The sequence below is a fragment of the Equus asinus genome, unplaced genomic scaffold, assembly GCF_041296235.1.
Source record: "Equus asinus isolate D_3611 breed Donkey unplaced genomic scaffold, EquAss-T2T_v2 contig_1, whole genome shotgun sequence".
NCBI classification, from domain to species: domain Eukaryota; kingdom Metazoa; phylum Chordata; class Mammalia; order Perissodactyla; family Equidae; genus Equus; species Equus asinus.
In genome coordinates this window covers 1,279,505-1,302,026 of record NW_027224738.1, presented here as the reverse complement: position 1 = coordinate 1,302,026, position 22,522 = coordinate 1,279,505, and the positions used below count along the sequence as shown (strand labels likewise).

At 40.2% G+C, this 22,522-nt stretch overlaps 1 protein-coding gene and 1 long non-coding RNA gene across 2 annotated transcripts in view; one reads left to right on the top strand and one right to left on the bottom strand.

The window, feature by feature from the left end:
- Positions 1-22,522, bottom strand: part of LOC123282444 (serine/threonine-protein phosphatase 2A regulatory subunit B'' subunit beta-like) — a 56,029-nt gene that overhangs the window by 11,028 nt on the left and 22,479 nt on the right. The gene's annotated exons all lie outside the window — the stretch shown is intronic.
- LOC139042830 (uncharacterized) lies at positions 1,891-7,280 on the top strand. Its single transcript, XR_011499979.1, has 3 exons — positions 1,891-2,029; positions 3,828-4,063; positions 7,108-7,280. It is a non-coding gene; the product is annotated as an uncharacterized lncRNA (long non-coding RNA).

The window sequence follows — 22,522 nt, the reverse complement described above, 5'->3', positions numbered from 1 at the left end:
CTTTCAAAATTCCTTTCAAAGCACCTAATCCCACTAGTCTTGATTTGCTTCTTCATTATCTTTTGGTTTTAGACATTTACATTTTCCATCATAAGTTTCATCTTAAACCCAGAAGTTACTACACAGGGATTTTAAATTTATTTTTCGCTTTTAATTTCTAACTTTCTTGAGTCTATGCAGTTTGTTGAAGTTTTCTTCATGGCCTAGTGTGTGATCATTTGTAACTCCTCCATACGTGCTCAAGGAAAATATGTGTTCTCTGATTATTGAATGTCCATTCGGTCAAGTTGGTTAATTCTTTTGTTGAGATCTTCTTTATATCGTTGCTGAATTGTGTCTGTTTGGTCAATCAGTGCTGAGAGAGGTGTGTTGAATCACTCACGATAACGGCGGATTCATCATTTTTTCTCTGTAGTTCTGTAGATTTTTGCTTCATCAATAGTGAGCCTATTTTATTAGCTCCATACATGTTTAAAATTGCTCTAGCTTGGCGAATAGAATGTTTTATCATTGCACCATGACCCTCTCTGTTCCTAACAATGTGCCAGCTTTCTTTTGGAAAACTGCTTGGCAATTTCTTATAAAGTTAAGCATACCCAGAATGACCCAGAAATACCACATCTATATTTCCCCAAGAGAAATAAAACATGCCCACAAAAAAGACTTGTACAAGAATGTTTATAGCAACTGTTGACCTTAAACAGACAGTCAGTTATTTCTCCAGCAAAAATGGGTTTATGGGGGACCAGGAAAGAATTGCAGTTCAAAGTCTGAAACCATCTCGAGCCAGGTGCAAGTCGCTAGCAGCATGGAGGAGAAACTCTATTCTGGGAGGAAGAGCAAGTTGGGACGGCCATTGTAAACATGGAGTCCAGAGGTATAGCAGCGTTTCACTAGCTGAGTTGTGATAGTCTCTCATTGGCTGAGCTTCTTGGTCAAGAAGAAGTCTGTCTTCTTCCTGTTGGGCTCTGCTAGAAGGTAGGGTGTGAGAGCTCCGCCTTTGGGCCCCAAGACTCCAATTTAATGAAGTTTCTATTTATTAATTTCCACACAACTTTATTCATAATCGCTAAAAACGGAAACAATCCAGATGTCCAGCAATGGGTGAATGGGTAGACAAAGTATTCGATGGAATACTTTTCAGCAATAAAATCCAACTCCTGATCACGCAACAGTAGGGATGGATCTGGAAAGCATGGTTAGAGAAAGAAGGCCCACCTGGGAGAGGACCTACCCCCTTTATGTGTGTGGTGATGGAAATCAGAGCAGAGGTTGGCTGCCTAACAGTGGGCGCCTGGAAAGGGGATGAGGGAACTCTCAGTGATGGAAATACTCTGTATCCCGATTGGGTGGTGCTTACACAGCTGTTTACGTTTACCAAAACTCATCAAATCACACACTAAAAGATCAATCCTTTCCACGGTATTTAAATTTTACCTCAATAAAAAGCGGATGGGAAAAAAAAAGCCTGGCGATGTTGGAAAGTAACGCTAAGCGATGTAAGGAGAAATCTGCGGTAGTAAACCCTTTTTAAAAAATATTAAGTGAAGAAAACGTTCCAATAAGCTGTGCTGTATTTGTGTGACTAAATAAGGACGTTAAAAAGCCCTGCAAACAGTGAATCCCTTCTGCTCCGAGGAGCGCTTTCATTTTTCCTCGGATGCTGGGGCCCTGGAGCTCCGGTCGGATTAGGGACCCTAACGCCTCACCTGCGCCCCGGCCCCGCCCCTCAGGCATAATCCCGTCGTACCCGCCCATCCTTTGAACCGTGCGTTCACCTTTCAATCAGTTCGAATAGCACAGGGAGAGAACCAATCGCAAGCCTCGTGGGAGAGAAGGGGCGGGCCCCTTTCCCGCAGGGGTTGCTCAAAGGCCCTCCAATCAGAGGCTGGGTGTGGGAAGTTCGGATTCTGGGCGGCTGAGGTGTAGGCGGCACTGCTCCGAGGCGGCGGCGGCGGCTCTCCAGACAGGGAGCGTTCCTTTCCTTTTGGTTTGACTGAGGTTTCACGCGACAGGCTGCCTGAGGAAGGTGAGTGCTGGGAGCTGGAGGAAGGGCGCTGGCTCGCCTCCTCCTAGAAGGTCTGGAAGGGTCTGAGGTGGGCAGTGGCGAGCTGGACGCCGCTTGGGGGAGGCTCCTCTAGGACCACTTACCTGTCCTTCCCGCAGCCGATGGCTCCGTCCTCCAGAAGAGTAAGTATTTGTTGCCATAATCTATGCAGCAGTCAGCGTTTCACCACTGGGCCGTGATTGGCCTCTGGGGCGGGACGATGCTTAGCATCCTTGGCCCCGACCTTCAATTCCAGTAGCTGCTCCCAGAGCCAGCGACAACTAAACCCGCCCTGGTTGGGAACCTCTAGGCAAGCAAGACGAAGGCATTCTAGACTTTCAAGCTGGAAGAAACTCCACTCAGCCAAGAGGGGAACTTAGATGTCCTGTATGTGAAGAGCCAGGCTGCGGGGCTTGAGATCCCAGCTCCAGCGCCTGTTGGCAGTTCTCTCCCTCACCTGTGTAACAGCAATGACACTAACCACCTGTGCTGGTTTAGGTGACAATTAAACACGCCTTTACTATTAACTCGAGCTTTTGCACACACCCTGTCTCTCTTTGTGGAGCATAGTCCTATGCAGTATTTTAAAATAACTAATGGTTTATTGTTTAACATTTAGCACATTAATACTTGCAGGAGGTGGCAAGTCAAATAGTAGAGGAGCATGCTTACTGAAAAGTAGAGTCCTTTGTCACTTCCCCTGGGCTCTTACAGGAGAATGTTATTAGCATCCAGGTCAGAAGAATTCTCATTTTTTATATACTCTGTTGATTGCTTAAAATCATGTAACATTTTAATGGGTTGCATTTCTTGTGCAGATTTTTCTTTTATCTGGAGTTTTCTAGTGGACTGTCTCAGTTATTCTTGTTGTTGAAGAGTATAGTGTGCTTAGAACTTTTCTATCTTCCTATTGCAGACCTTCCCCTTTTTCTTTCTTTTTTTTTCTTTTGAGCCAGCAACACTTGTGGAGAATCAGTCATCTTTCTCCCATTGGGCTTGGTTCTTTTCTATACCAGCTGCATAGGTGACTCCCTTAGACTTTCCACTTTCCTTTATTCTTTTCCTCATTTGAATGAAGGATTTCCTGGAACACATGGCATCCTGTTTCTTGTCCTTCTCCCTTGTTTTGCTTGAACACGTTCTCAAGAATCTTTCTAAGAAAAGAGTATGGGCCAGGTAAACAATATGATTTTTCACATGGCCGAAAATAATTTCATTATGCCCTCAAATGGCAAACTATGGTTATCCTTCTGTATCACCATGGTAGTTCTTCTAAAATCCCATCTTTTGCTCAATCTTGTATATCCAACTGCCTGCTTATCATCCCTGTCTGTCTAATAGGCATCTCGTGTGTTTGTTTTGTTTTGTTTTTTGGCTTGAGAAAAAATGCCAGGCTGCCTGCCTTCATCACAGGGAAAGGTTAGGAAACGATTCTGTATACTGTCCTTCACTTACTTTCCCTATTCTCTCCTTTCCTTCACTCTTGTCACTTTGTAATGCTGTGCGGTGAGCCTAGAGCCTCTTGTTTGTGTTATGGCCCACAGCTTCCTGGGCTTCACTTCATCTGTCAAGCAAGGCCCTATGTAGAAGCCCAAAATAGATCGTACTATCTTTTGATAACTTTCTTCCCACTCTGCAGTGTCGTATATTTATTCCATTTTGTACTGAAAATTTTTTATTTCAGAATGCTCTGAGGTGGGGCAGGAGGTGAACTGGAATCTTAATTTTTTAAATAATATGAAAATCTATATAAGTTGTCTACCTTTCTTTTCCCTGGCAGGATGGCTGCATCACATTTTGCCAGTCAACTGAGAAAGGATTTAAGTATTGAGATGATTAGAACTAAAATTGCTGAGGAGAGTTTTCTCTCTCAGAAAGCAGACAGATATGATAAATATGAACGAAAAAGACACTCTGGTTTGACGGATGTCAACCTTCCAACCTTGGAAGGTAGAAATCTTGAATTAGAGGAGACATCTCAAGAGCCTATTCCAGAAGAGATGAGTGTGAGGCAAAGTAAGTAAAGAGCTATTGTAATTTTAACTGCTTTGAAGAGGGGAAAAAAGTTGGTTTAATACCTGAGGTTAAAAAATCCTTGACCAGGGGCCAGCTGGGTGGTGTGGTGGTTAGGTTCACATACTCTGCTTCTGCGGCCCGAGGTTTGTGGGTTCGGATCCTGGGTGTGGACCTACATACTGCTCCTCAAGCCTGTGGCAGCATCCAGCAAACAAAATAGAGGAAGCTTTGGCAACAGATGTTACCTCAGGGACAATCTTCCACATCAAAAAAAAAAAAAAACTTACCAGAAGAATGGAGTTTTGAAATACCATTCTAAATAACTTGATATTTTCTATGACTAAATACTTCCTATTTAAGGTAAAGGCTGTGAAAGTTCCATTCGCTTGTGGAGTGTTGTAAGTTCTGACTTCTGGAGTTTGAATAAGATAAGTGTTGACAAGATTAATTGATAAGGGACATTAAAATAGAAGTTTTGTAGCTAAATCAGGTCTCAAGTTGTTTAAATGTTCACTGCTTCAATTTTGTCATTTTCCAGGACCAGTGAAATATGCAGCCCAAGGGCCTTCTTTACAGGGAGACCAGCTTTACTCTGAGTGACATGAGAAGCCATTATTGGATTAGTGTGTTTATAATCTGCTTTATGTTTTAAAGCATCACTTACGGATGGTAGGGTGACCAGCATGGCCTCCAGAAGACCAGCTGGGAGATAACTGCAATAATTTAGCTCATGGTTGACCACAGTGGGAACGGCAACCCTGGGTGGTTTCATTCTGGTTACATTTTGAAGTTTGAACCAATAGGATTTCCTAATAGAGTGGATGTAGGTTGATAAAGAAAAGTCAGGATGGTTCTAAGGGTTTTGGCCTGAGCAACTAAAAAAATGGAGTGGCCATTTACTAAGTTGTAAAATACTGAGAGAAGAACTTGCCATCTATAGATGGCAAGTCAGGGTGCTGTCTAGTATGGTCTGATGATGTGAAATATAAAGCTGGGCTGTTTTAGTGAAGAGGAAGAAATAATTGAGAAACAGCAATGAGGGACCACCCCCCACCCCGGCCCGCTTCAGGCCCAGTGATATGACCTTTGTGGGAGAAGAAAACAGTCAACCACTTGAGAGGACAACTAGGGGAGCGTTGTCTTCAGGGGAGAGCCAGGTTACGGTTAGATCAAGAGATGAAGGGAAGAGGAACTTCAGGGAAGTTGAGGATATAGGGGTTTCATCGATGATTAACCACTTCATCATCTGAGCTTTCGCATCTTCTGTTCTCTGCCTGGATTATTTCTTTTAAACAACTTTATTGAGGTAGAATTTGCATACCATAAAATTCACCCATTTAAGTAAATGCCTTTTGTTTAGTAAATTTACTGAGTTGTGCAGTCATCTCCCTGGATTATTTTAAACCCTCACCCAGTGGGCAAACGCACTCTCATTCTTCAGAAACCTTCTCGGGTATTCTCTCTTCTGACAAGCCTTTCCTGACCTCCCCAGACAGGTTTATACTGATTCTCGATTGTGCATTCTCGTAGTCTTCATTCCATGCTAAACCAAATTGAAACTGTGCTCATCTCCCCCACGATACTGTGAGCCCTTCAGGGGCAGAAATTCTCTTATTCTTACTTCCTAAAAATGTCTGGTACATAGTAGCCACTGACATTTTTCAAACAAGTTTAAATAAACATGAAAATACATAGTAGAAACCTGAGTTGAGAATCACAGGTGGGAGATAAGGAATCTGACAGGTCAAGGTGTCATCCAGGGATGCCTCTGAAGCTTGACTGAGGCTGGAGGAGCTGTTTCCAAGATGACTCACTCACATGACTGGCAAGTCGATGCTGGCTTTTGGCAGGAGGCCTTAGTTCTTCGTCATGTGGTGTCTCCATAGGGCTGACGCGGGGTCGGTGAGCCGAGGAGTCGAAAGAAAGATTTCTTAGACTCTCAAGATCTGGCAGTAGTGCTCTTTTATTTAGAGAATAGTGTGGAATAGCATGGGGACAGGACCCATGGGCAGTCGGAGCTTCTGCTGCTGCCGCTGCCCCGAACTGAGGGTTGGGGCCAATATTTAAGGCATAGGTGTGTGAGTTATCTCTTTATTAGTGCCCGTTTGGTCTGGCCATTTGGCGGTCCCACAACTTTTAGATAAGAATCAAACCGGATTGAGTAAATGGCAGAAGTCACCGCTCAAATATTATCCTCGGCTAAAGACAAAGGAGGATTTTGGGGTGGGGGGTCAGTTACATGAGGTTGCCAGACAGTTTCCAAAGATAAGGCCATCCCCCCTTCCTCCTGGCTCAGAGAGGGAGGCATCTTCACAGATAGAGGTTTCCCTTAGAAATGTAAATGTTTTCCCAACAAGGGGCAAACAAATTCCAGAAAGGGAGGCATGAAGATTTCCTTTACAAATGCAATTGCCTCTGATCAAAGGGCAAACAAATTCCACTCCTTGGAGCCTGCTTCTTATCTGTAGTTTTAAAAGTAACCAGCCTAAAAATCCTCATCATAAACTGTTTTAAAATTAAGCAGCCTAAAAATCCCCATCAGGGCTGCCTGAATCTCCTTAAGGCTCCACATGGCCACTGACTTCCCCAGCGCAAGTGATCTGAGAGAGAGCAAGGCCAAGCTGCACTGTCTTTAATGATACAGTCTTGGAAGCCACACTCCATCATTCCCACACTTTTCTTGGTGACACAGCTCAGCCCTATTCTGTGTGGAGGGGACAACACAAGGGCATGACTACCAGGAGGTGAGAATTGTTGGAGGTCAGCTTGGAGGTGGGTGATCATAGAAGTTAATTAATTTAAAAGTGAAGTAATGGATGCCTAGGGGATGGCAAGCAGTTAATTTGTGAACAAGAGAAGGCAAAAGGGAGAGAAATTTTGAAAGAACAGGGGTTGAAATGACTTGTGTGGTTAGCGTGCTAAGGAATCAATACGAAGTTACTGAAAGTATTGCTTAGCAGCTGTTGAAGTTAGATAATGGTATTTTAGACATTTGGATAACTTTTTATTTGAATGTTTTATATGCTATTTTCCCCCCTGCTTAGGATCAGCAAAGTCTCTTCTAAGTGATCAACGAAGACAAATGTTCCAGAAATACCTAGAGGAAAAGCGACTGAAAAAATTGAGAAACCTTCAGCGATGACCATTTATAGTGGGTGTTTATAGACATGATAAGACTATTTTTCTTTCATGAATACCAGCACACCAACCAAAAAAGGTAAATTTAGTATCATAACTTGATATTCAGGAATAGTTCTTAACCAGACTTTTCTTTAAGAGATTATACTTGATCTTAGCCAAGAGGCCAAGAAGCGATTATTTGAGAGTTTAAATGACTAAAACAACCCTTTCCCTGTAGTCCCTTTATTCACTTAGCTAGTTGGCAGGAGCTGGGAGTGACATCCTAATAGTTCAGAAGATGGAGATGAGGTCTCTCGGTGCAGCCATAGGTAGGTTGACACGGGATAAAACTAGCAAAGCAGTCAGAGCCAGGCTGGACGGGCAAGGCCGGGCGAAGGATCTGGCGTCCACCCTGTCGGATGCGGAGAGTCAAGAGAGGCTTATACATGAGCTTGTACCATGATCAGATTAATAATTCAGGAAGATTACCCTAGGCTGGAAGATCGTAGTCTGGAAGGGGAAGAACTTATAGGTAGGAAGACTGTAGTGAGACTGTCGTGATGGAATAGATGAGACAGGATAAGGGGACTGGGGCAGTGGGCTTAAAGGAAGAAACAGGTGTGAGACATCTCAGGAGATAAATTTGACGGGGACCAAGCAGATGGTGAGGGGTGAAGGAAATTGAAGAGTCGGAGATAAGATGATTCTGAAGATAAATTAGTTTGAGCAACCATATAAATTGTGCTGCAGCTAAAAGAGGGGTGGAAGCCAGGAAAAGGAACATGCCTAAGTGGGTGCATATTGATAATGCTTTTCCTGCTTTTTCTGCAGCTCATTTGGGCCATCTGGATAACAGGCAGTTGGGAATAAAAATTTGAAAATCAGGACGGAGATCCATGCTGAGTGGTGGATTTAGGATATGATATTGGGAGTATGGATGGGGGTTTAAGCTGTAGGGCTAAATGAGACCACTCCAGTAAAGATATACACATTGTGAAAGAGTGAGGTCTAGAGAGCACCTTCAAGTGGGCAGAAGTCAGGTACCAGTGATAGGTCAGATTGGCAGGAGAGCTAAAACAGGACAGAAGCTGGAGGAGGGGTGATCTAAAGAAGAGAATGATCCATGAGTTAAGGGGGATGAAGTTTGAACACAGGCAGCTGGATTTGTAAATTAGGTAGTCACTGGTGATTTGCTCTTTTCAAGGTCGTCTCTTGTTGGCTGTGTATTCATTCCTGATTTAAATAAGAATTGAATAATATAAAAGCTCAAGATATCGCCTGTTTTTGTTTGCTTCAGGAATGTCATTGATTTGAGAGACCTTTGATTACTCTGCATGTGACCTTAGGATAAGGTGGAAGTGACCAAAATTAGTAGAATGTAGCTCAAGGTGGAAAGATACAGAAAAATATGGTGTGTATGTGTTCGAGGAGGGCGAGATTGTTTCTGTTTGGAGGAACATCAGAGAAGACCTCTTGGAAGGGGCTGAATTTAATCTGGCTTCTCAAGAGTATGTAAGGCACCAGTCATTGGTCTAAACTGTAAACAGCTATTTACAAAGTGTTATATGTAGGGGGAAAAAGACACACATTGTTGTGTTAAATAATACGATTCACCAGTAGTTTTTTATTCTACTTAGACAATAGCCATCGCTGAATATTGTTTACTTTGTGCCTCGTTTCTTCAGCACTAGATCTTCCCTGAGATTTGGAGAAGCAAGTGGCTTCTAATCTACAGAAGAAGTCTGATTGTGCTTCTTCAGGAATTTTAGAGTTGATAAATAACTTATCACTTTTAATCAATCCTTCTCTTGCTGGATTTCTTCCTTGCTTTGTGATCAGGTCTCCATTTTCTTATGGACAGAGGACAAGTGCACAATCATTGGATTTGAAGGCAAACTGTCAAAGCTAAGAAAGTAAGCTGTGCAGTATCTTTTCATAAACAGGAGAGAAGAGATCTTAATACTCTAGTTTCTTCATTGACCCCTTCCAAATATTTCCAGTTCATCATATTAACAAGGATTCTAATACCTGGAAAATATAGTATGAAATTTCTCCTTTGTGCTCACTGAGAAATATGAGTAAGTTTTGAGGCTTTTAAGCATAATTTAAATCAAACCAGAACCAGAAAAGAGAGTAATTTAAGTTAGCAAGTATCTTTTTGCCATAAATGATTAAGGGTTGGATGACTAAGGGTAAAATTTAACTTTAAAATGGAGACTTTATTTTGTAATGAGACATGGAAGTAAATTATGGCAGTTCATTTTTTTAACTTTGTCTGCTTTTGATTGTTTTAATGCTGTTCCATCTTGTATGGATTGCCAGGTCAAAGGCCAAAGCCCAAATGGAGCTGACTAGGGTGAAGTTGATAGTAGATAATTGTTACTAAAATGATGAATCGTGCTCCTTTTCTCAGAGTAAGTAAATTCATTTTAAATCTATTATCAGCTTCAATCAGAGTGATTATTTTACTAGAGTTAACAGTACCAAACTCCCTGTTATTGGCATGGTGACATAGAGCAGTTTTGGCTAGATGCTAAGGAAGTACTCACTTGAAATATTCATTGCCAAACATCCCTTATGAGATCTATACCAACTCTGTGTGTCACTCTGTTTGTTTACTGGGCTCTATTATGCATCCATGTCACTATAAAATGCAGATAGGGATATAAAGCACGTAGGGTGGGGGATAAACTTACGGGTCTTCAGAACACCATTATGGACAAAGTTAATAGGACGATTACTAAAATAAAGTGAAGTGGGCAAGGAGGTAAATAGCATGTCTCTTTATCAGGTGAGAAGGCTCCGTTTCACGTATTCAATAAATTGAGTCACTGCCATGTTCCTCTAGGCTCTAGGATATAGTAATGAATAAAGCAACATTCCCTGTTTTCATGGAGCTTACATGTGAGATAGGCAATGAAAAGAAAAATATATAGTATGTGATGGTCCTAAGTATTATGCGGGAAATAAAAAAAAAAAAAAGAAGGCAGATGGGGAGTATTGAAGCTGGTACAGGGTGAGCTTCCGATGGGGCCTCACTGAGACGGTGGCGCTTTGAATGCAGTCTCCAAGGAAGTTGCAGAGTGCACTGTGGGAAGAGTTTTCTATCCAGGAGAAGATTTTTCCAGACAAAATTCAAAAGTTTTGAAGCGAAAACATGCTGGTATGTTTAAGGACTCTCAGAAGATTATAGTCAGCTATTTAGAATAGCTTAGGCTATTAGCATTTTCAAAATTCTAGGATTCTACAAAAAGTTTGTAAGGAAATCTATATAATGGAAAACTTTTTTCATCTCATCTTATTTGGGGTGGTGGATTTTTTGCTGGGTCATTTACAATAGATTTCAGATGAGGGGTCAAAATACCGATTGAAAATGTGGTAATTTGATTCATCAAGCAATTAAATCACATACCACCTAATCTTTTCAATAGATCATTAATAGGAGTGATGTTCGAGCAACACGATCTGGTCAAAGACAAACTTCTGAAAAGAAAGCGTCCAACGAGAAAAAGGTAGCTTATTATTATAAGCTCTGACGTTGCCGCAACAATGCTTTACTAATTACCGAAAGCATTTAATTTCATGGTTCCCGCAGCAGGGCAGCCTGCAATGCCCACGTGCGTGAGAACCACTCGGTCGATGACTCAAAGAGCGAAGCAGACCTGGGGGGCAGGCACCGCCAGTGCAGCCTCTGCGGGAGCAGCCTTGGCTGTGCCGGCCACGCGAGCGGCACGTGGTGAGAACTGTTCCTTCATCAGTGGCTGAAGTAGAATGCTCTGGTCCCTGAGGTTTTTCGTGTTCAGTTTTTAAAGTCATCGTGTACTTCTTTGAGTAGGCGAGGAGGAAACGGGAGATTCCAGGTCCCGAAGACAGGTTCAGTGCCCCACCATCCAGTTAGCACACAGTGGGCGCTCAATCGGTGAAGCATGTGCATCGGTGGGCAGCGCCACAAAGTGAAGATTAATGGCCCCAGTAAATTACAGCCCATTTGTTTGGTGGAATACAGTGTAGCGTTTAAGAACGATCCTGTGAAAGACACTTCATGACATGGTCCAGGATGTATTAAGTGGGCAAAGAAAACAGGTCAAATTCTGAACAGTGTGATCACAATTCTAAAATATGTATGTGAATATGTGAACATAGGAAAAAAACTGGAAAAGCATACCCTGAATTGTCAGCAGTGATGATTTCTGAGTAAGGTCATCTTGAGTGATTTTTATTTATTTATTTTTTGAGGAAGATTAGCCCTGAGCTAACATCTGCCGCTAATCCTCCTCTTTCTTGCTGAGGAAGAGTGGCTCGGAGCTAACATCCGTGCCTATCTTCCTCTGCTTTATATGTGGGACACCCACCACAGCATGTTTTCGACAGGCAGTGGGTGGGTCCGCACCCGGGATCTGAGCACCTGGGCTGCCAAAGCAGAAGCGTGAACTTACCTGCTGCGCAGCGGGGCCAGCCCCTCTGGGGTGATGTTTTTTGCGCTTTGCTTTTCCTGATTTTCTATAATAAATATGCATTTGATAGTCAGAGGCAAAAGGTAAAATACTTTAGCACCTTTGGTTTTGTAAACAGATATCCTATACTTGGCAGGAAGTTTTATCTGTATTTATCGTATTTAAATAGGGTATTTTAAATAGGATATTTTAAAATGACTTTTAATCATAAAATCCATTAAGGCATAGATTCATATTGTTGCCTTTTTTTCTTTCCCAAATTACCTAGTACTTTTTAATTTTTTTCGAGGAAGATTGGCCTTGAGCTAACATCTGTGCCCATCTTCCTCTAGTTTATATGTGGGACAGCTGCCACAGCATGGCTTGATAAGCAGTGCATAGGTCCATGCCCAGGATCTGAACCAGCAAACCCCGGGCCACCAAAGTGGAGTGTATGAACTCAGCTGCTATGCCACTGGACCGGCTCCTTACCTAGCATTTTTAATGCAGAATTTTCTATCTAGTCAAAATGGATCTGTTATGTCATTTTTATTTTAGATAATATAACAGAAAGAAAAGTACCAGATCAAGGAAGGCCTGCCAAAAAGATCGAAGAAGAACCAGGCAAGGTAGAGTATAAGTATCTGTTTATTTCTAGACATTTGGAAAATCTCATTTTTATTTTCATGAAGCTGAAATTAAGCTTACAAAACTGCTTCAAGAGGTTAACCTCCACGTGTGTGAAAACCTCTTGAAGCACAAGGAAGCGTCAAGAGGGTTTACTGTTATGGTTTGTGAGGTGTCTCATCTTTAAAACCTTATAGGTAGAGAATGTGTAGTTTGGTTAACAGAAGAGAGAAAATAAAAACACAGCTGACGGAAACCTTCATGTGAGCATCGGCTAGGAGATGGGTGCAGTGGGTGAAATGCGTTGACTCTGGATTCAGCTAGGCCTGAGTTTGCCTATTGTCTCGCTTCCAATTGGCTATATAATCTTGGGGAAGCTATGAGTTTGTTCTCCCAGCTGTAACATGTAATATCTACACAGAGTAGTTTCAAGAATGAAATCACCTGACGTTTCTGACAGCATCTAGCATAGTGCCTGGTAGAGTCTTCAAAAAGAGCCACCATTTCGAGGACCCAATCCCTTAATTTATAATCCATGCTATAATTCCTTAGCCTTAAAAAAAAAAAACAAAGTTATGCCAAAGTGTAAGAAACCTGGCTAGGTTCTTACCAAAAATCAGACATAGATCCTCCAAGGAAGGCAGTACAGGGTGATCTTCACAGGCGAGCAGCTGGACCTCACAGCTCCTCCCTCAAGGTTGGTTTTCTCCTTAAGGATTATCGCTAGTGTCTACCTTTGCAGCCACACAGGCCTCAAGCACAGTGTTACCCTTAAACTCTAGTCCGGGTAGAAATACGTATCTCATTAAAACTCAGAAACGTAGAAACCTCTAAAAATTATGTTGAAATGAGTGGATTAAATTGGCAAAGGTGGTTGAAAGGTACAAACTTCCAGTTATAAAATAGGTAAGTAGAGAATGTAATGTACTGCATGGTGACTACAGTTAATAATATTGTATATTTGAAAGTTGCTAAGAGTAGATCTTAAAAGTTCTCATCACAAGAAAACAAAATTTGTAACTGTGCATGGTGATGGATGTTAACTAGACTAACTGGGGTGATCATTGCACAATATACAAATATTGAATCATGTTGTATACCTGAAACTAATGTAATGTTGTATGCCAATTATATTACAGTAAAAAAAAAAACTACCAAATAACAAATTGACTTGAAAAAGAAAATACGCTTCACATTTTATATGGTTAATCTTACTGTGCCACATTGAAAAATAGTTTTGCTCATATGATAAACTTATTTATAATAATCCAAAGTTATTAAAAAAGATTTTGTCCTTGACAATACTGGTAATCCAATAAACATTGGATTTCTGATTCTCAAACCTTTGTAATTATCAACATAATTTAAGTAAAAAGATACGTATTTGTTAGGTGAGTGAATTTTTCCACCTTAGTTTTCATATATTTTAATTTTTGGTAATACCTAAAACCTATTATATAGTTTTTTTAATATGGATTGGTTCTCCCTCTTTCTGGACCATAGCAATGTTTTATGTAGCTGGTCTTCTGACTCCATGTAAACATTTAATTGTATTTGTTTTTGTTTCTTAAATTATGTACGTGGGACATATCTCTTAACTTTCACATTTTCGGGCCTAAAAAATTGGTGGAATATATCCCAAGAAGAGAGACTCTCACTCTATTCTGTTTATTCACATCCAGGTCATGTCTTTTAAAGTTGATAGCGAAGTAAATACTTTGGAATCACAAACCAGTGTGACAAACGGAAGGGATCCAGATGGAGTCTTATCCAAAGTGGAAAAGTTACCTGAGACAAATCCTGCAGAAGTGAAAGGGAGGCCATCCTTCGCACCAGTAGATTTTCTGTTTCGGCCACCAGATGGTCTGAAGAGCTATGACGTAACACCTAGACTCCAACAAGCACCGCTACTTTGACAGCCAGTGACAGAATGAGATGTTATGAATGAATTCCTTGCTGACATGGAGAACGAATGCCTTTCTTAAATTTGGCCTGTGCTTTTTAAGTTATTTAGTTAGTAAACTATGTTCATTATAAATCATGAAAATTTGACCTTTCCAAAAAATTTTTCAGAAGGATACAATAATGTATTTGACAGATTTGATATTTTCTGTGCATTATTATTTTCACGATTCAATTTGCTTTTTTTTTGCTTTTAAGAAGTGACTTAATTGCAACACTTAGAAATAAATTTTTAGAAAGAAGAAATTGCTATACTGCAGCTCAGACATGGTTTGGATTTTTTTGTTTGTGTTTTTTTTACTGAGTACTACTTTATAAAAGCTATCTCAAAAGACAAAATGATTAACTTGTAAAGTGGGGAGAAAAAATCAGTTTGAATCTTTACAAGAAATGGCAAGGTTGCTTTCCAAAGGCTGGCTGGCGGCAGATTGACCGAGAACTGCTCTGCGGCATCTGAGACTCCTAAGTGTGTATGTCCGGTTGAGAGGGCTTTGCATCTGTGGATCTCATCACAGGGGGCAGAGACGGGCCTTCCCGCTGGAGGTGTTTACGGTTTTTCCCTCTAGATTAGACATGTTTTAAAAAACAGAAACATATTTCTATTTTATCCCATGTTTTTAAAAAACAACATAATTTTGAAATCCTTCAGTGAGATGTATGGGTTCATGTTTTACGAAGTGTATTTTTGCTCTTGCTTAGTGATGAGGCTCCAGAAGTAACAAAAGAAATGTTGGCACACAAAAGTGAAACTTCAGTACATCAAGATTCCGACGAATTACGCCGTCCTTTGAGTTCTCTGACAGTTGGGAGCACAGGTATGGTATTTTCATGAATTTTTTACTTGTTTCTCTGGGTTATGGTTTATCAGAGATCGTTTAGAGTCTTTTCCACCATGTGTCTCACCATGTAGCTCAGGGTGTGATCTCAGGGTCAGAAGAGACGGAAAAGCATGGGGAGGGCTATCTGGAAACAGAGCTGGAATGAGGACTGCAGACTGAGAGGGGGACCGAAATGTAAATTTCAAGAGATGAAGAACATTGAGAGACACTGTAAAAGGAGATCTGATGAATGAAATCTTTGAGGCAGAAATAAAATTTTATTTAAATTTTAAATTTATTTACAATTTTAAATTTCAATGTTGAAAAAATTGAAGGATTTAAGAAATTTGTCTTGTGGGGGATGTCGTTATAGGAGTTGCTGCTTTGAAATGTATATGTAATGTTTTCTTTAATCTATAGATCGTGTCTTAAATAAAAATGAAACTACTACTGAAAATTTACATGGCTTTCCAATAAAAGAAGTCCCATCACTTGAAATAAAGGAGGATCAGACATCTCAGCAGCGACATGTGCTGCATTTCAGGTCTGTGCGTTTGTTCCCAGTGTAAGCATTTTGTATTAATGTCTAGACATTTAAAACCAAAATTAAACTATTTTAACCTTAATATAATACGTAGATGAATTAGGAGGAAACTGACCTTGAGTGATTTTTATTTATCTTTTAAATTAAAAATCTTTTTCAATGGCTAGTATATTCATGTGGTTGCTAACTTAAAAGATAGAAAGAGGTACAAGTGAGAAGCCTTTTTTCCAACTCTGCTCCCAACCCTACAGTTCGAACCTTCCACAGAGGCAAGTGTTATTCATTTCTTGTGAATTCTTCCAGAGATACATAATGCATATGTAGATAAACTTTTTTTAAATGTAAACAGTAGCATACTATTCTGTTTTCATTTAATGTTAAATGTAGGAGATATTCCATTTGAGTCCTTTAAGAACTTTCTCATGCTGTTTTTGTGTGTGTTTTAATGGCCGCATGGTATCCAATTGTATGGCTACACCACGATTTACTTAGTAGGTCCCTGTTGCTGGTTGTTTCCATTGAGTTCAGTCTGGTAGTATTACTGTCAAGCCTGCAAAAAACAAGCCTGGATGCTTTTCAATCCTCTCCTGTGCAAATAAATAAAGACCTCAATTTACATTCCCTCAGCAAAATATGGGAGTTCCTATTTTATCATACCTTTTTTTTCAAACAAAGAAACTAAGTTAATGTTTATTTTACAAAAGAAGGATAGAGGGAGATGATGGTAGGCTCCTTGGCCCACTAAATCATAAGATAGGATTATGTTTCTCCAACTATGAAGACTGAAAATTAGAGTTCCTGTTTGGGAACCTAAAAGCCATGTCACCTAAATGCCTTGGACACAGATCAGAGGACTGCATCTGGAGAAAGGCCCCAACGCTCCACATCACACAGGAAATGATGACATACTATGTTCTTGAGTGAATGTAGCAAGGAGATTCTCACATCTTTTCCAATACAGTACTAACCACTTTTTTGGGCTTTGACAATCAAATAGAGGAGAAATATTATCTTCCTATACTTTTAATACTCATTTGTTCTATTATGAATGAGTATATTTCAGAGCCACTTCAGCTGTTTGTAGAACGTAAGGTTTTATGATTGTAAGGGATTTTAGAGATGAGCTAGTCCACCGTGTTGTTGGACTGAGACATTGAGATAATAAGCAATTTACCCAACTAAATAATGTCGGATCTAAGACAAGTCTCCTTTCTCATTAATTAAGTTTTCATTAGATATAAACAGCTAATTTTTTCTTCTAAGAAAAAAAAACTATCCTCAGTTTCTCCTGCTAAGATGCTTTTTATAAAGAGACAGATTCAATTTATCTTGGGCCGGGGTTTCTCAACTTGCACTACTGACATTTCAGATTGGATAATTCTTGTTGTGGGGCCGTCCTCTGCATCGCAGGATGTTGTGTAACGTCCCAGACCAGTAGCACTCCTCTGGTTTGTGACAAAGGTGCTCTAGACACTGCCAGATGTCCCCTGGGGGGCAAAATTGACCAGTGTTGAGAACTACCGCCCTTGGACAAGCAAAGCCTACTAATTAGAATCTGTGAGGCCCTGACACTGTAATTCCAGTCTTACAGGGTTTAGCTTCAACTTACTCTGGGCAGTTGGGTTGGTCTCAGTTCCATGGGCAATACCAGAAGTAAAGACAGAACTCAGGCATGTCTGGTTCTTTCTGTTTCATCTCTGATAAATGAGAACGGAAAGAACTAGAAATATTAGCTTGGAAAGTTGCTCTTGGCATTAACCATCCACGTAAGTTTTAGGTGTAGAAAGATGGACATGTATAGGATATCAACTTGTATTTATGGATTTTAATATATCACAGTTCATAAAATAAGCATCAGCTCTGGAAAATCGCTATTGTATAAGTGTCATATTGCTAATACTTAGATATTAGTATGAGAAACATTTGTAAAGCTGAAACATGTCATAATTTTAGAAAGATTCTCTGATATGAAAGAGAGGAATTAATATTGACCGACTGCCTTGAGTGGGAAAGGAAGCTTGAAGTATAGATTCCAAACAAAGGGGAGGGAACATTTATGTTTTTTGTCTTAGCTTTGTTTATTTTATTTTATTTATGTATTTATTCTTTTTAGGAAGATCGGCCCTGAGCTAACATCTGTTGCCAGTCTTCCTCCTTTTTTTCCCTCTCCCCAAAGCCCTGACATATAGCTGTATATCCTAGTTGTAGGTCATTCTAGTTCTTCTGCGTGGGATGCCAGCACAGCATGGCCTGATGAGCGGTGTGTAGGTCTGGGCCCAGGATCTGAACCAGTGAACCCTGGGCTGCTGAAGGTGAGTGCATGGACCCAACCACTTGGCCACCAGGGTGGCTCTGCATTGTTTATTTTAATATGTCTACATTTATCTGAAACAAAAATCTAGTGTTGCCGAACTTTATAGTTTTGTTAATCAAAATAGCAAGACTTTTCATTTCTCAACATACGTTCACTAGTATCTCTGTGCTAAAATGGTAGATGACTTATAAGGTGTAAGTAATTAGAATGTTAGCAATCATTCCTGGGAGTTAAACGTTTGCCTATTTATTGTTAGATTTTTTATGACTTTTTGAGTGACATCTATATCTAGTATTGTTTAATTATGCAAAATATTTTCTGAATGAAAATGACCTAAATAAATATGGAACAAATTTTCTGATATTTCCTTAATCTTATTTGGAGAAGCTTTTTAGAAAAAATCATTTGTGTGCTGTGTGAAGTCCTTAGATGCTGATGTACAGTGAGTTGTTTGAGGTTGAATTCTTGTAAAATACAAAGTGAGCAGAATGCTGTTTACTATGTAGCAACATATATGAGAATGAATATTGCTACGTTTTAGTGGGAACAGAAGCAGACAGTTAATGCTCAGTATTTGTATGACAAAGTTTTGTAGTCGATGTTTTTTTGTTTTGCTTTAAGGTAAGAGTTTGATTCTGGAAGCCCCAGGATATTTGGGGTGAGGTCGTCTTATCAGCTGGCTGACTTGCAATCAAGGTCCTGTTTTGTTCTCTAGCTTTTAAAAATCTCATCTTTTCCTTAGCAGAAGATCTTATTCCCCTCGCAGTTGGTCAAAAAAGACTCCTTAAGGCAGAAATATTCAAACGGCTTGAAGAACTGGTGGACAATTTGGAATACAAATGAGGCAAAAAGGATACCACCTGTGCAGACCTGGATGGGTTCTGGAACATGGCCAGCCTTCAGGTATGTGGCCAGGATTTGGAATGGCTTAACTTTCGAGTCGCATGTTTTTGGAAGTGAGGTAACAGTAGTAAAATGGGAGTAGTAGAGGCTGCTTAGGTATCTGTAATATTAAAGGAGATATTAGCCCCTTTACAAACTGTAAAGCACTGTCTAAATTTTATGGCTGCTGTCCCCTCCTCCTGCATACTGTCAGGGTAATTTCTATATGGGTTGGAAATTGAGATTCTATTCAGCTGTTGCCTAGTCTGTGATGATTCCATGTGTGCGAAAATGAGGACGAGTCTTCAGTAGCTGGGTCCATCGAGCAGTTATTGTCCCTGCTGTGTGTCAGGCGTTGTATGAGGAGCTGACAAATAGGCACATTCTCTACCCCAGAGGAGTTTATAGTTTTATCAGAGTCAGACATAGCCCTCATACCAATCTGGTGTAGAAAGCGCTGATAGAGGCCGTTACTAGGAAAATCAGTGAAGGTAGGGAGATGACAATTTCTAGCTTTTTGAGCTTATTTTAGAAATAAGCATATAAAATACTAATTCAAGAACCAGTGGCCAAGAACCATGAGACATTTGCAGACAGCCCGAAACCTGGAAGAAGGGGCCGCAGCAGCACAGGAAGGAAGCTGTCTGGATGAGGCCGTGGGCTGATCCAGGAGAAAGAACTTTAAAAGCAAGTGTTAATATGCTCAAAGAGACCAGGCATTTTTTCTGCCAAATGAGAACAGCTATGCAAAAAAGAACATTCAGAGAACGACAACAAGAGCTCTTTGAAGTTAAAAACTATATGAGCAGAAATGTAAGATTCACTAGAAAGATGGAATATGAAGCTGAGATCTCCCATAAATTAGAGCAAAAAGAGAGAGATAAAAGAGGAGAGACTAGATAAGAATATTAAGGGGACCAGTCTAGGAAGTATAATATCCAAATAACAGGGATTCCAGAAAAAGAGAACAGAAAAAATAGTGGAGAGGAAATGATCAATGAAATAGTTTGACATTTTCCTGGAACTGGAGGACCTGAATTCCAGATTGAAGGAGCCCATTGAGTGCCTAGCACTGTATGTCAGTGTAGACACACACCAATGCACAATGAAATATAATTGTACAACTCTTGGGATGAGGAGAAACATCTAGAAACTTCCAGAGAGCAAAAACAAGTTTCATACAAAAGGTCAAAAATCAGAATATCCCTAGATTTCTCAACAGCGACATCGAAAGCTGGGAGAACAAGGCCCTCGAACTTCTCGGGGAAAATAACACTCAGCCTGGTGTTGTATACCCAGCCAGTCACGCTTGAGGGTGGAAAGGCATGTTTCAGACACACACAGTCTGAAATTTTACCTCCCAGGCACCCTTTCTCAGGAAACTGAGAACGGCCCTCACAAAAATGAGGGAGTAAGCCAAGAAAGGGGAAGGAGCTGGGACAGATCCCCAAAAAGTCTAAGGGAATTGTGGCTGAGGTGAGTAAAGAGGGTGAGCAGCAGGCTTAGGAAGCAGCTGTTCAGACTGGAGCAGGAGGCTGGGGCTCGGCGAGATACTGTCTCTGAGGCTGAACGGAACAGAATACCCGAGTGGTTTGCTTTTCTAGTTGTATTAAGAGGGAATTTATACATACTGTGCAGACTTTAGAGGCAAATTGATGATAGATACATTAAAAAACTAAGCAAACAAAAAGCAAAGCAATGATGAAGTCTAGAGAAAAATGTGAAGAAACACAATATTCTGGTAATTATATGGCGCAGAAGTGAATAGTGTTTATGGAGTCACTTTATGACCAGTTGACATAATAATGAGTTGGTTCACTAGCATCCTTCAATGTTGACCAATTAATTTTGTCTTTCTTAGTATCATAATTATTTTATGGATTTAAAAGTATTTGTGTTGGCATCTTTTACAGTCATTATCTTTAGTGATGCTCATTTCCCAGTTTTGGCCAGTGGGAGCCTCTTCAAGTTGGCTCCTGGGGCTTTTATTTATTTTAAAGAGCTATACTGAGGATAAACAATCTACATATGATAAAATCTGCCCATTCTAAGTGTAAAAGTCAATGATGTTTAGTAAATTTACAGAGTTGTGCAACCGTCGCTGCAATCCAAACTTAGAACGTTTTCCTCACCACAGAAAGATGCCTCTTGCCTGTTTTCAGTCAGTTCCCATTGCCACTCCCAGTCCCAAGCAACCACGAGTCTCCTTACTGTCTCTGTAGATTTGCTTTTTCTGAACGTTTCATTCTAAGAATCACCCAATATGTGGTCTTTTGTATGTGGCTTCTTTCCCTCGGCGTGGTGTCTCTGGGGTTCCTCCATGTTGCAGCACATGCCTGTACTTTGTTCCTTTCATGGCTGAGTAGCGGTTCATGGAGACATCAGTCTGTATTGTCCAGTTGATGGACATTTCCACTATTTGACGATTACGAATAATCTATGAATATTCACTTACAAATCTTCATGTGGGCATGTTTTCTTTCACTTGGGTAGATATGGCTGGATCATGTGGTAAATTTCTGTTTAACTATTTAAGAAACTGCCAAACTGCTTTCCAAATTGATTACACCCTTTCACGTGCCCGCCAGCAGTGTGTGAGAGCTCCTGTTGCTCCGCATCCTCACCAGTGCTTGCTCCTGTCTCTCTTAGTATCGGCCATCCTGTGGGGTGTGAACTGTCATATTGTAGATTTGATTTGCATTTCCCTAATGAGTAATGATGATCAGCATCTTTTCATGTGCTTATTATTAGACATTTGTATGTCGTCTTTGGTGAAATATCTATTCAAATCTTTTTGCCCATTTTTAATTGGGTCTGTCTTTTTATTATTGAGTTGTAAGTGTTCTTTGTATATTCTGGATACAAGTCCTTTATCAGAAATATTTGCAAATATTTCCTCCCAGTTTGTGGCTTGTTCTTTAATTTTCTTAATGGTATCTTTTGGAACACAGCTGTTTTTAATTTTGATGAAGTTCAGTTTATCAATTTTTTTAATGTTGTGATTTTGGCATTATTTCCAAGAACTCTTTTTGCCTAACCATAGGTCACAAAGATTTTATCTTATGTTTACTTCTAAAAGCTTTATCTCTTTCACTTAGGTCTGTGAACAATTGGAGTTCATTTTTTAAAAAAATTAAGTTGTGATTAATTATTTTTTGCTAGGAAAGATTTGCCCTGAGCAAATCTGTTGCCAGTCTTCCTCTCTTTTTTTTCCTCCCCAAAGCCCTGGTACATAATTGTGTATTCTAGTTGTAAGTCCTACTAGTTCTTCTGTGTGAGCTGCCACCACAGCATGGCTACTGCTAGACAAGTCACGTGGTTCCACACCCAGGAACTGAACTTGGGCTGTCGAAGCACAGCATACTGAACTTTGACCACTAGGTTATCAGGGCTGGCTCTGGAGTTCATTTTTGTGTATGGTGTAGGAAAGAGCCCAAATTCATATTTTTTCTTGCAGATATCCACTTTTCTCAGTCCTGTTTGTTGGAAAAAACTATCTTTTCCTCACTGAATTGCATTGGCACTTTTGTTGAAAATCAATTGGTCATAAGTGTAATCCTGAGTCTTTTTGACATTTAAATTTTTTTGAGAAAGGGAGATTGAGAGTACCTATTTGTATAAATGCAAATAGAGTACCTATTTGTATAAATGCAAATAGAGTACCTATTTGTATAAACGGAGACTCAAAGCATATTTACCCAACTGTTGACAGTGGTTACCACTTTGAGGAGATTGGAAATACCAGAAGGATGGGATCAT